This window comes from Sphaerodactylus townsendi, linkage group LG01 (genome assembly GCF_021028975.2).
Source record: "Sphaerodactylus townsendi isolate TG3544 linkage group LG01, MPM_Stown_v2.3, whole genome shotgun sequence".
Taxonomy (NCBI): domain Eukaryota; kingdom Metazoa; phylum Chordata; class Lepidosauria; order Squamata; family Sphaerodactylidae; genus Sphaerodactylus; species Sphaerodactylus townsendi.
In genome coordinates, this window is record NC_059425.1 from 143,116,028 (window position 1) to 143,129,020 (window position 12,993).

Sequence of the window (12,993 nt, forward strand, 5' to 3'; positions counted from 1 at the left end):
ATGTCACGTAACAGTGTGTAAGAGCCACTGGGAAAATTTTAGAAGCTAATTTTAAACTTATAAGAAAGGTATTTTTCTCTCTGGTTTTAGACTAATGACTAATAGATTTTTGGTCATGTGAAGTCATATATTTTGTTCAGAATGCTATTCAGTTATAATTTATTAATAATAGCTGATTTACATTTTTATTTTTGACATTTAACCTTTGATACTTTGAGCTAACCAGGATGCAATCACTATGGGTGGGATGACTTGTAGTCATTATGCTAAACTGAGAAATTCATCATGTATTTGGAGAAAAAAGGACAACCTTTTAATCCCTTAAAATATGCAAATAGGTAGGGCAGCCTATTTTGAATCCATAAAAAGTTCAGTGTATCCAACAAAATATCTCTGTCCTTTCAACACAATCAAGGACTTTTTCTAAAGCAATCGTAATGAATACAGAAGTCAGATTTTAGCAAAGTAGTAAAACATCATAATAAAACATTCTCCAGTAAGAACAATATAAGCCCAGAACGTGAAAATGATCTTAGTATTTAAAAATACTCAGCTACAATTTCTAAGCCATTGATGCCATCTGTATTTAGTGCTCATATGAATTTTGTCATTTTAATGTCAACAGTCAAAGGATTACTTTTGGAAGATGATGAATTAAAATGAAAAAGGACACTCCAGGCAGAGCTAAAATATACTTATTGGATTAAATTGAATTTAAAAGTGTGCCCCTAAATTTCATTACTTTGTTTTAGTTTTGTGCTCAAACTTTGGGAAGACCCTTTCAAACATCACATGGGCAGCCCGATCCTATGGAGGAAGGGGGGAAATGGGTTATTGGAGCTGGTGCGGGTTGTGCCAACATGTTTGCCCTTCCTGCCAGCATGAATAACCCTTATGCCAGTGACAAGGGCAAACTGGGAGGTAGACTGCTGCTGTGGACCTCAGTGGCCCCCAACCCAAAAGACAGCCCAGCCTCCAGAGCTATGTCAGCATCCAGGAGGACACCAGCACATCTGTGGGTGTTGAGAGTCAACTTTAGTCAGTTTCTACCTACCTTTGGAGCTGGGAATGCCCTGACATAGCTGTTTGGGCTTTGGAGGGCTTGCAGACAACTGGGGAGTTTTTGGTACGTGCTGATTCTGGAGGTGGTGCAGAGGCATGGTAGCTGTGCCTATTCTGGCTGCCTCAGCCCTTTGGATGGGTTTGTAAAAGGATCTTTGGGCCTCTTTGCACACTGTTTAAGTGAATGTGCCAATACAGCCAATCTAACATAGAAAGTTTAAGGAGGGTTGCCAGCTGCAGGTTGAGAAATTCGTGAAGATTTGGGGATGAGTCCAGGAGATCAGGGTTTAGGGAAGGAAGGAAGGAAGCTCATCAAAGCAGCCATTTTCCCCAGGGGAAGTGATTTCCATCATTTGGAGGTAGGGTTGCCAGTCAATGGTGGGCACCCAGAGGGAGTTGGGGGTGGGAACATAGGGTATGGGACCATCAATGTGATGTCATAATGTCACTTTTGGGGAAAACCTGGAAAGGACATCACATTGCTCCAGGAATTGCTGGAAGTTTCTGAAGTCTGCCTGGAACTTCTGGTGACTCCTAGAGTGACATGATATCACTTCTGGGTTTTCTCCAGATGTAATGTCATGCCAATAGCGTTTTTTGAATTAATTTTATCATGCCAGCCAATGGAGTGGCTACAGAAAGCAAGAGGTTGTCAGCAAGAAGTCCCCAACTACATTTGAAGACCTGGCAACCCCATCTGGAGATCAATGGTAATTCTGAGAGCCAGAAGTTAACAACCCTAAGTGCTAAATAGCCATTTTAAAACTGAATTTAGATTCTAGCTCAAATTGCTATATTGGTAATGGAGAGATGAAAAATGCAAAACCCATTTTAAAAAATTGTGACTGAAAATGGTTTTGTTGGTTCCATTTCTATATTTCTCTTTTATTTCAGAACAGGAAATAAACATGATATTGGAGTCTATACTATGAGATTAAACTAATACTTGTTCTCGAACACCATGGTCCCAAGCAGAGTTACACCCTTGTAAATCCACTGAAGTCAATGGACTTAGTGTCCTGGAAGTCAACAGACTTAGAAGGGTGCAACTCTGCTTCAGATCATTGCACTGAACATGCACCTGCTTTAAAAGGTGATTTTATTGCGGTTCTCATGAGCAAATGTTGGCATAATTCCACCCTGGGAGTTTAGTCATTTGTAGCTGTGACTAAGCAATAAACTAGTACAGTAAACTAAAATTTGCACATAATATAGTTAAGATGGATATAACAACTAAATAGAGAACTAAAGAGGCATTGCCACTTAGGGATGCACTGACAGATCTGCAACTGGTCAGTTCCCCCATATTGTGTAATTTTGGGGGGGCATTATCATACAATGAAGATCCATGCAGCATCTGCAGCTGCTTCACCTACAATGATTCTAGGAAACTTGATCTTTCAGCCAATATTGACAAAATGGCATGGGCACATCAAACTCACTGACAATAGCAATCTCCATGTGACCATCTATTCCAGGTGGCTGCAGAAGTTCTTTAAATGACTGAAAGAGAAGGAAGTGGGGGAGGCATTTGTGTTCACAGCCAACCATGCAGTGACTTGCAAGAATTGCTTGCTGATGTCTGCTTGGCACAAGGAGGGTAATACATTTTGATAGGCAGCTGGATAGAAAAGAGGGACGTGCTTAATTCACTATCTGTGTCCTCTATCCAGCCCTCTATCCAGCACGTGGGTACAATGCTAAAACGGAAGACACTAAAATTCTCATCTGATTGATGGTCATAATATGCAGCTTCTAAGCCCCTCCAATTAATCCGCATTGGATCTGTCGGTGCAGTTATCAACCCATATGCGAGGGAAGTAATTCTGTACAAGAACTGAGGAATCCTTCAATAGCCAACTATTGGCAAGTCTGGCTGCAAGTCACGGCAAGAGCCTGAAGCCACTACATGGCTAATTCAGATCTGGGTCATGGTATGTATGGAGAAGAACATTCAGTTTTCCACCATGACATTTTAACAACCTGAAACAATCTCAGTGTGTTACTGCACATGTTTATATGCCAATAAAGGCTTGTGTTGTGTTGTACTGCACATGTTCTTTTACATGTTGAGAAAACTCATGTGTGTCCCAGGGAACATGTGGTTTCTCCCATGGGTCAAGAAGCACCCCTACCCCACAGAACAACTTCATATTGAGAAGACTGAAGCCCCTTCTCCACATGCACTCTGAATTGGGTACTACACACATGGGGAAAGAGAACCTGCAACTCACACCAGACTTTCATACAGAATGGGGAACCCAGACCCAACCTGTGTACCAGAGACAGAGCTACAAGGGGGACTGGGGGTGCACGTTGCACCGGGCGCTCCGGGGGGGGGGGGAAGCAAAATTTTCAGGTTTGATTTTTTGTATTTTTTAGTCTTTTTCCGTTTTTGGCCTGCAGGGGGTGCAGTTTTTAGGCGAGCAGCACCAAAATTTCAGGGAGTTTTTGGAGGACTCTCCTTATGATGCCACCCAAATTAGGTGAGGTTTGATTCAGGGGGTCCAAAGTTATGGACTCCCAAAGGGGGTGCCCCATCCCCCATTGTTTCCAATGGGAGCTAAAAGGAGATGGGGGCTGCACCTTTGAGAGTCCATAACTTTGGACCCTCTGAGCCAAACTTCACCAAACCTGGGTGGTACCATCAGGAGAGTCTCCTAAAGATACCCTGAAATTTTGATGCTGCGCCCCCTGCAGGCCAAAAACTGAAAAAAAACTCAGATTTTGCACCAGGCTCCATTTCCCCTAGCTATGCCTCTGCTGTGTACTCAGCCACCATTAATCCAAGTGGTGACCAGTAATACCTATCGGACATTTATCTATTTCCTCTTTCAAAACTTTCAAAAGAAACTCACCTATTCCAAAATGTCTCTAGATGTCTAGCCCAGCCCATACACCTGTATCACCCCACATGCCTGAAGGCAGCCCCTGTAAGAATCATCTGTCTTGGGAAGAAAAAAGAATCACCTGCAGAAGTGGGAGCTTCATACATTACCTAACATATGAATTAGAAGCTCTCTGTTATCTGAGTAAATATGCAAGTCTTATGGGGGTCAGCTAGGGAAAGTTTCCATTGGAAAGGGCACCACCTTTGCCACTAGTGTTTAATGACACATAAATGTTTAGAGGATAACACTGTTCCCACTGACATTTATCGCTATGTCAGGAAATTTTTTACCAGCTAAATGCCATCCAGTTGTTAGACACGCAGGAATAAGGCCTGTAAAAATGGTGGCAAGCCTGGCGGCAAGTCACTGCAAGAGCCTGAAGCCACTGCTCCTTGCTGGGATTGCTTCCCTGCCTACAGAACTTTGCTATTTCTATTTTAAGCCTTTCACATCCTGATCAACACCCAACACCTTTTCCATTGGGAAACTACATCCTCTGATGCCCTCATCAGGGCCATTTGAATGTCACAAAGGAAGCACGGGGCCCTAATTCAGGGCAGCTTCTGTTGTGAACTTACCATGTCAAAGGGTTTTCTGAAGTCAGAACAATTCCACACATGCAGGTGCATGCAAGTGTGGCACGGCTACAGAGTGAGGATTCCACAAAAACACAGCTTTGTTTTAGATGACACAGGAAGATAAAAAAAAAAAGGCTTATGAAATAGGCATATGCCCGTCCAAAACCATCCATAGTTAAAATTATAAAATTCATCCCTAAAGACAAACAGGGAACAAGAGAGTACAACTGCTTTTTAACTTTGTCCCCAGTTAGGTCAGACCTTAGCCGGAATTTAAGAAGTTTGGTTGGTTTCAAGAGTGCAGCCTTAGGATACATTATGAAAGCTGGGAAAACAAACCGAACCTTTCTGCCACTTCTCATAATCATCACAAAGGGATTCCATGTCCCTTCCCTAGAAGACAGACACATCTGTTTCAATTGCATGTTGAACTCACATTTTTACCACAGAGGGAGCTGTCATTTGGTAGTTATGAGATGTGATGGAAAGTGGACTTGTGAAGGCACATCATCTGCTAAGAGGTATTTAAGTATTTAAACATGCTCCTTTTTCTTAGTAAACAAGAAACAAGGAGCATGATGGAATCAAATACAAGCATCTTCAAGCCCTACTAATGTTAATAGAACAGTTTAGCACACAGAGTTGGGTTCTGGTTCACTGGTAGAGCATCTACTTTGCACATAGAAGGTCCCAGGTTCAGACCACATCATCTCCATCTAAAAGGACCAGGTATCAGGTGATGTGAAAGACCTCTGACTGAGGCCCTAGAGAGTCACTGACAGTCTGGGTAGACAATGCTGACATCGATAAAGGCCAGTGATGTGATTCACTTTAAGTCAGCTTCATGTGTTCACATTCTTGGAATATCTCCCATTCACGTGAACATATGAAGCTGCCCTCCGCTGAAGCAAGATCAGTATTCCATAAAGGTCAGTATTGCCTACTCAGACGAGCAGCCGCTCTCCAGAATCTTGAGCAGGGGTCTTTCACATTACCTTCCAGCTAAATATTTAATCTGAAACCTTCTGCATGCAAGGCAAATGCTCGACCAATGAGCCGCAGCCCTACCTTACTTACAATGAGTCACAGTCCCTCAATTTAATGGTACAAATAAGTACTCAAGACATGTATCAGTTTATGCAGTACAGGAGTATAACAAAACCTTCAAGCATTCAGAAATCAAGCAAATATGATAGGAAACAATTCACACTAAACTAAAAAGGGGAAACCCGTTATAGTCCTTAATATGGAAGACAGGAGGAGATTTGTTGAAGGGCAATCATCTCTCATCTTGCTTGATTGTTAAGGTGTGTGCCTAGCTAGGGAAACCATTCATGAACTCCAGTAACAACAGAACAAAAAAATTTTAACAGCAAAGGAGAGAGAGAGTGAGTTTTATCCAGTAGACTGCAAAAGTGCTCTAGTTCCTCATAGGAGATACAGCCCTTTGGAGTCTCCTGCATCCCAGTAGGACTTTCTGTTCTTTCACCAGACGTCCCTGTTCACATACACATTTCACGATAACGGACCTATACTGACAAACCAATACAATGTGTATGTACTGCATACAATTATGGGTACATCTTTAGATCCATAAGGTTTGAACAAAACATAACCATAAGAGCACTGTATCGGTTTGTAGTCATTTGAAGACTGTGTTCCAAAACTCTTCTTTCCACCTTAAGAACAGAGCTTATATTTAAAACAAATGGTTTTGAACAGTGGCTTGTTTGCTGCACAAGCTACACAATATAGCTGCGCAAGCGATACAATATAGATGCATACACAGATAGACATATGATGTATCACACGATTGAAAGAGGGCTCCCGTTAACTCTGGCAAAAGCAGAAAAAACAAGCCAGCAGAGCACACAATACTGTGAGTATACACTGGGTGTAAATCAGCTGATCGCAAACAAGAGGATCTTACCTTCAATGCTGCGTGTTAAGTTCTCCCAGAAGCGCAGTAAATGCTTGTAATACAGCTGCCGTGCTTGCTGAAGAGTTGCTGAAGTGAGTCTCTAAAGAGTGGGAGAAGGGGATGCAGCTCTGTCCTTATTAGTCGCAGAGTGTGACCCTCCCACTCAGCAAGCACAGAAAGCAACTGCTAAGACAGGACAGCCCCCAGCTCCAGCACCAGGTTTGGGGGCTTTTTTTTTTCCTTTGCAAAAGCACACACTTAATAAGTTGCAAATCTGGTAATAATATTAAACGGGTTAGGTATGGATTGCAAAAAGCTGTGTCACAGATAAGACAGCTTGGGTTTTAACTGCATGAATGAAAGGGTGTCTGGTTTCAGCGCGCTGACTCTGAAGTACTGTACATGATACTAGCATAACAGCAGGGGAGTTGATTCCCCCCCTGCACATTAATGTAGCCACATCTCATTAATTTTATATAGTTTATAATAAATTTAAAATCAACCAGCCATGGGAATGTGCCTATTTATGGCACCGATACAGCAGAGAACAGTGGAGGGCTGGGGTTTGGGTTGCCTTTTTAAGCCCCATCACATAAAGCCAGGGTGTTCTTACACCACGCTATCATCTGTCTGTGATAAAACTGTGTGACACTCAGCCTTCCTACTAATTCTCCCTTGAATATGCTAAACTGTGCTCACTTGGGCCCTCAGAATGTTCTTGTGACAGCTCCTGGTATCGCCTTTAAGAATTTAACTAGAGGATAAAAGGAGAGCAAGTGAAAGAAAATGACTGTGAAATATCCTCAGACAGAAGAAAGGGTAGGATCTTAATGCACTTCATTAGTATTTCCTTATTAAAGTAAAAAATTTGCCTCAACCTCCACCCTACCCCACCCCATACCCCACCCAGAGCTTTTCTAACACCCTTTCTTCTACAACCAAATATCAACAGTTAACCCATCTCTCTGCTGTCAATTACCCTTGCTCATTTGAACTCCCTTTGCTGCCTACATCCCACAGCTTCCACTTAGGTTGTAAGCTCCTTGGAGCAGAGACATGACTTTCTTTTCTTCTGCTGCTTTTTGTTATTGCTCACATTCATTGTAAAAAGACATGTACACTGATAGCATTACATCAGCAAATAAGCAATAAGAACGACATCTGAAGGATCACTCTGCCAGTCCGCCCACACTATGAATGCAACCGCATGCTCAGGTCTTCAAAGAAGGCCCTGCTCTGTGTCCTACCCCGGTTTGAATGATGGCAGATAGCCCTTTTCTTGTTTTCCTTTGCTGCTGGTATGATATCATTCATAAATAATAGAGTTTATCATACACTTTACTTTCTTTTACTGAAATTACTGTGAACTTTAATGAAGTTGAAGTGCAGCTGGATTAAAGATACATCATTGCCTGACACTTTTAGTCATTGGGAAGACTACCTTCTGTTGCCTGCAGAAGTGTGGACCAGGAGTATTTTTCCAATGCAACCATCGACTGTCTTGTTGATATTTTAAAAGTGTATACAGTTATATAGTTCCCAAACCTTGACATGTAAGATCATTTATTTTAATTCAGCACAGATGAGCCTATTTCACAGGGATTAGTGTCTCTCCACCGTTCCATTGCCCCTGCCCCTGTCCCATTGCTGTTCCTTGTTGTTCCCCAAGTTGATTGATTCTGCCCTCCGATCATGGTTTCTGAATTCTGGTTTAACTAGGAGAATGTCTAAAATTAACTCTGGAATTGGAGCAGCTTTCACCTCCTGTAGTTCCTTTGCATATTTCTCCTCTGTTGGTTACTGATACACACATCTGCATCAATAAATCACTGTGGGAAAAGCAACCTTGACATGACTGTATGTACAGTGATAGCAAGAGTCTTTGTGGGGAGTGTTTCACTGGTGTCCCTGCACATCCCTGCACACCATTAAAATGCCACTTCAAAAGGATCTTGATGCAGCTGTACAGACAATCGTATGAAGATTGCTTTACTGCATTGTTTTATCAATAATTATGTGCACGTAGGTAATATAATAAGATAAGGTCATGGATGAACGGAAGGCTGTCACAATCTGTCCATGCAGTTTGTACAAAATTTTGATAAAATAATAGACCCACTGCACACTCCTAATGCATTGGTTCCACTTCAGAAAAAGACTGGGTGATTTAGAATTTCACACTGGAAAGAAATTCAGATGAGGTACATTTTGCAAGCATTCAGAGTGTTTCCCCGAAGTGTTCCACTTTTTTTGCTATAGATAATTTGTACAAACTAAATATGCACGCAATGAGAATAATGGAGTTCAATAATTTTAGCAGTAGGCTTTGTGTGTCTAATTCTCATTTGTACAAACTAAATGCTGTGCCAGGAAAATATAAATTCTTTGATCTGTGTATACTTTATAGATAGGTCAAAGAATTTACATTTTTTCAGCACTGAGGGGAAAAGATTTGACTTGTCTCCTTTGAAACAATGTCTGCTATTTGCTATAAAGGGTAAAAATGAAATCCTTTAAAAAAATAGAATTCTTACCCCTACTGGTTCTGTGTAGGGCACAGTCTGAAGGCATTTTACATACACAGCATCCTTGCTGAAGTTAAGGAAGCTTAGGTATGGTCAAGGTTTGTATAGAAGGCAGTCTGGGAACCTTAAGCCATCTGAGTTTCTCCAAGACGGAGGAAGACAGGATATAGATGGAATTAATAAACAGTAATAAATGTTTTTTCCAAAACAAATATAAAGCTACAATAGGAATCACCAAGAAAAAAATTAAAGAAGTAAATTACTGAAGATGGAAGAACTGACAATAAAATTATCTTTGTATTAGAAGCAGAAAACCACCCAGAAAAACTCATCATTACATGGCTGAAGTATAAACGGGATACTAAAAACAGAATGGTAGGAAGCAGTGAAGCCTGACATAGCTGGCCAAATGCACCCCCCACATGATGTGTGTGAGTGACGCTTGGGGCCCATGACACACACACACACACACACACACACACACACACACACACACACACACACACACCGTGACCCCCCTTGATCTGTGGTCGTTTCCCCACTCACCATTTGTTGAGGGTTACTGGCAGCAAATAACCCGGGGTCTGACTGCACTCCCCACTACACCAGCCGCAACAACGCAGCCACCCCGATTCTGCCGCTCTCCTACCCCCTCAGCGCGCGTCATTTAAGATCCTGGACAGAAGAGCACCTTTAGGAAAACCCCGGGCAGAGCACGGGGCAGTGGGGAAGTCTGGGTGGTGAATTGGGGGTTTGAGTTTCCCGCCCCTGTTAGTGACATGTAGCCTTTTGCCCAATAAGGAAGCAGTGGGCTGAACTTGGATTGGGCAGCTTTGTGATGACATGTGCATGTGGGGATGGTTCAACATTGATTCCGGGAAGGAGAAATTAAAAAAAAGAAAGGTTCAGCCTCCAAAACGGGACTCCAGCCAATCGTAACAGAGACCCGCCCTGCCGACAGCAGGGCCGTGGGGAGTGCTGCTTCTAAAAAACCGCAGCAGAGCGTTTCCCTAATAGACAAACTGCAGTGGGGAACACTAACTCATGCTCAAAAACACCCGGTTCTTACGAGCTCGGTCTGCCTCCACTTTAATTCTGAAATGGGGAAACTCCCTGTGTCTGCTCTCTGCAGGGTCAAGGCCTCTTTGCTGATGATTTAAATCTTTTACAGGCATGATCCTTTGGAGGTCAGAGAGTATAGATCCACTTTAATGAAAGGGTCTGACCAACATATATTCTGAATAGACTCCATGGTCAATTTGATATTAGCTGAATAAGCACTAGTGCTGCTATGGGGAACTTTGAAAAATGAACCCCTAGGAGAACAGGAGGGAAATAAGCAATTCTGTTTTACCTTACAATGATCCTTGATTAGGCATTCAAAACTACACACACTGAATGCAGATAGACGGGAGAACTGGATCCCATGAACAGATGTCTGCAGATAGCTGAATGAATACAGTGGGGAAGGTTGCCAACTTCCAGATGAAGACTGAAGATCACCTGGAATTATAGCAATCAATAGAGATCAGTTCCCATGGAGGTGGGTCCTTTGGAGGGTGGACTCTATGGAATGGGTCCTTTGGAGGGTGGACTCTATGGCATTACACACACTAGCCAGATAGTTTATTTACGGTCATTGACCAGCAAGATCCAAAAAATTAAAATTTACACACACTAAGGTCTGCCCCCTCCCTCAAACTATGCACAATATTAGCTTCCCTCCACCCACACAACCTCTCCCATTTCCCCATTCAGAAATGGCAGCCCTAATCAGAAAAGTAAAAGTGGTTGCAGTTTAGTTTGGGCCTATGGGGCCTGCACTCCAGTTTGTGAGTTGTCTCTTTATGCATGTGTAACCCATGCCATTTTAGTTTTTGTTTTGTTTTGTTTGGATCTTAGGGCCCAGGGGATAAAAGCTCACTGAGCATGTGCAGTTGGTAAGCTTGCTTGCTTATTACCAACTGCAAGAGCTCCACCCGCCTCAGTTGATCTGGTCTGCAGTAGGAAAAGGAGGGCCTGCAGCTCATTTGAGGGAATTTCTTATTTTTCTTACAGGTATGTGTAGGCTTAATAAGAAAGAAAAATATAATAGAATTTCCTCAATGTAATGGAAATATTAGGTTGTTAATGATGTAATCCTCCTCAGTTGATCTGGCCCGCAGTAGAAGGAAGGCCTACAGCTCAATTGAGAGAATTATTTATTTTTTACAGGCCCAAATTGAGAAAAGTCCTGCAGCAGCAACATGCAGAAGGCAAGATGCAGAAGGCCAGATGAGAGAAAGAAGCCCTGCTTTATTAATAGTTTGGACTTTCTTGCTGTTCTTTAATTACTGGACATTGTTAGTGGTGGTAACTGTTCTGAGTGCTTTTTCTGAAAAAATCACTGAAGATTTTGTACAATTGAGTTGTGCTGTATATATATACTCAGAAACACTGGAAAAGGGGAAGTTCTGATAGCATGTGTATTTGTTTGTGTGCAAGGATCACTGTATTTATTGACATCTGGCAGCAAGGCCAGCTACTCTGTGAGCATACAGGTTTTGAACGTCTGCTTTGGTGATTTAAAAAATCCAACAAAACAGAGAAGATAAAGAAGGCTGTTTGACAAGTATTCAAGAAGGCTGGTGTTCTGATGGAGTAATGAGTCCGACATGGGACCACCACCTTTTAAAGGGTTCTGTATCATTGACATCTACCTTACACACAGAAATTAGGTTGCTGAAAATTTTCCTGGCAAGGGAATTCCCGATAGCAGAAGTTTGCTTTTTAAAGATTTTAATATCTGTATTGGTGCTGTTAAATACACAGGAGCAGGGCTAGATAAAGTAGAAAATGAACTCTCATAGCAATGAGAAGCAGGGATCAGAGGAGAAAGAATCAGATGGCTGAGGAACAAAATGGAGGCCTGGTACTGAGAGCATCACACAGAAGGGCATCATGGTTAGTGGCAGGAATGGAATATGACGCAAGCCCTGTTCATAACTTTCAATGAATCCATGTAGAGTGTACAGTGGTGGGATCCAAAAATTTTAGTAACAGGTTCCCATGGTGATGGAATTCAAACTGTGGCGTAGCACCAATGGGGATGGGCGGGGCACGACAGGGGTGTGGCCGGGCATTCCGGGGGCGGGGCATTCCTGGGCGGGGCTGTGGCAAGGACACAGCCACTGTGCCGTCCTAGGGTGGGAAACGAATATGCGCGGGCTGCCACGCACGCCGGTGCACCTCCTGCTAGACTGCTTCAAGTTCTGCGCGCTACTGCTGAGAGGAGGGGCGTAACTAAGGCAAAAATCACATGGCAAAATCACCAATTTGTAACCCCCTCTCGGCACACACAAATAATTAGTAACCCACTCTCGGGAACCTGTGAGAACCTGCTGGATCCCACCTCTGAGAGTGTACCCTTGATTTTTTCTCTATGCATAAGTTGAGCAATTCTCATATTACATTCAACATATGTACACATATGTTATTTGAATCCCACATCAATCCCCAGTTTCATTTGTAAAGTGAACACACGCTGTCTCTTTCTTACAAACAGGTACCCTGTTTCCCCGAAAATAAGACAGTGTCTTATATTAATTTTTGCTCCCAAAGATGCACTATGTCTTATTTTCAGGGGATGTCTTATTTTTCCACTCCGCTGCTGCATGCTCTGGTCGACGGGCATGCTTCCAAACAAAAACTTTGCTACATCTTACTTTTGGGGGATGATTTATATTTAGCACTTCAGCAAAACCTCTACTACGTCTTATTTTCAGGGGATGTCTTATTTTCGGGAAAACAGGGTCGTATGTGTGTTCTAGGGTTGCCAACTTTGCAACACTGCAGGGAGGTCCCTTTTTCTTTTTAAATTTTGCAGGTTGCACATGCACAGCTATGCAGGTGAAGCCAACTGGATTGTGGGATGATTGGAATGGCTGTGGGGGTTCATTTCTCTATGCCTGACCAGCTAGGTATGTATTGCAGGAAATTTTTTTTAAAAAGAGAGAAGCATCCTTGTGCAGAGGTGC

At 42.6% G+C, this 12,993-nt stretch overlaps 1 protein-coding gene across 1 annotated transcript in view; it reads right to left on the reverse strand.

Moving 5' to 3' along the window:
* The window catches only part of COL19A1 (collagen type XIX alpha 1 chain), a 248,436-nt gene extending 241,856 nt beyond the window's left edge, over positions 1-6,580 (reverse strand). The window contains exon 1 of the mRNA XM_048496321.1: positions 6,462-6,580. The gene's annotated coding sequence lies outside the window, so the exon portion shown is untranslated. The remainder of the gene's footprint in view (positions 1-6,461) is intronic.
* Between the last annotated feature and the right edge of the window lie 6,413 nt (positions 6,581-12,993).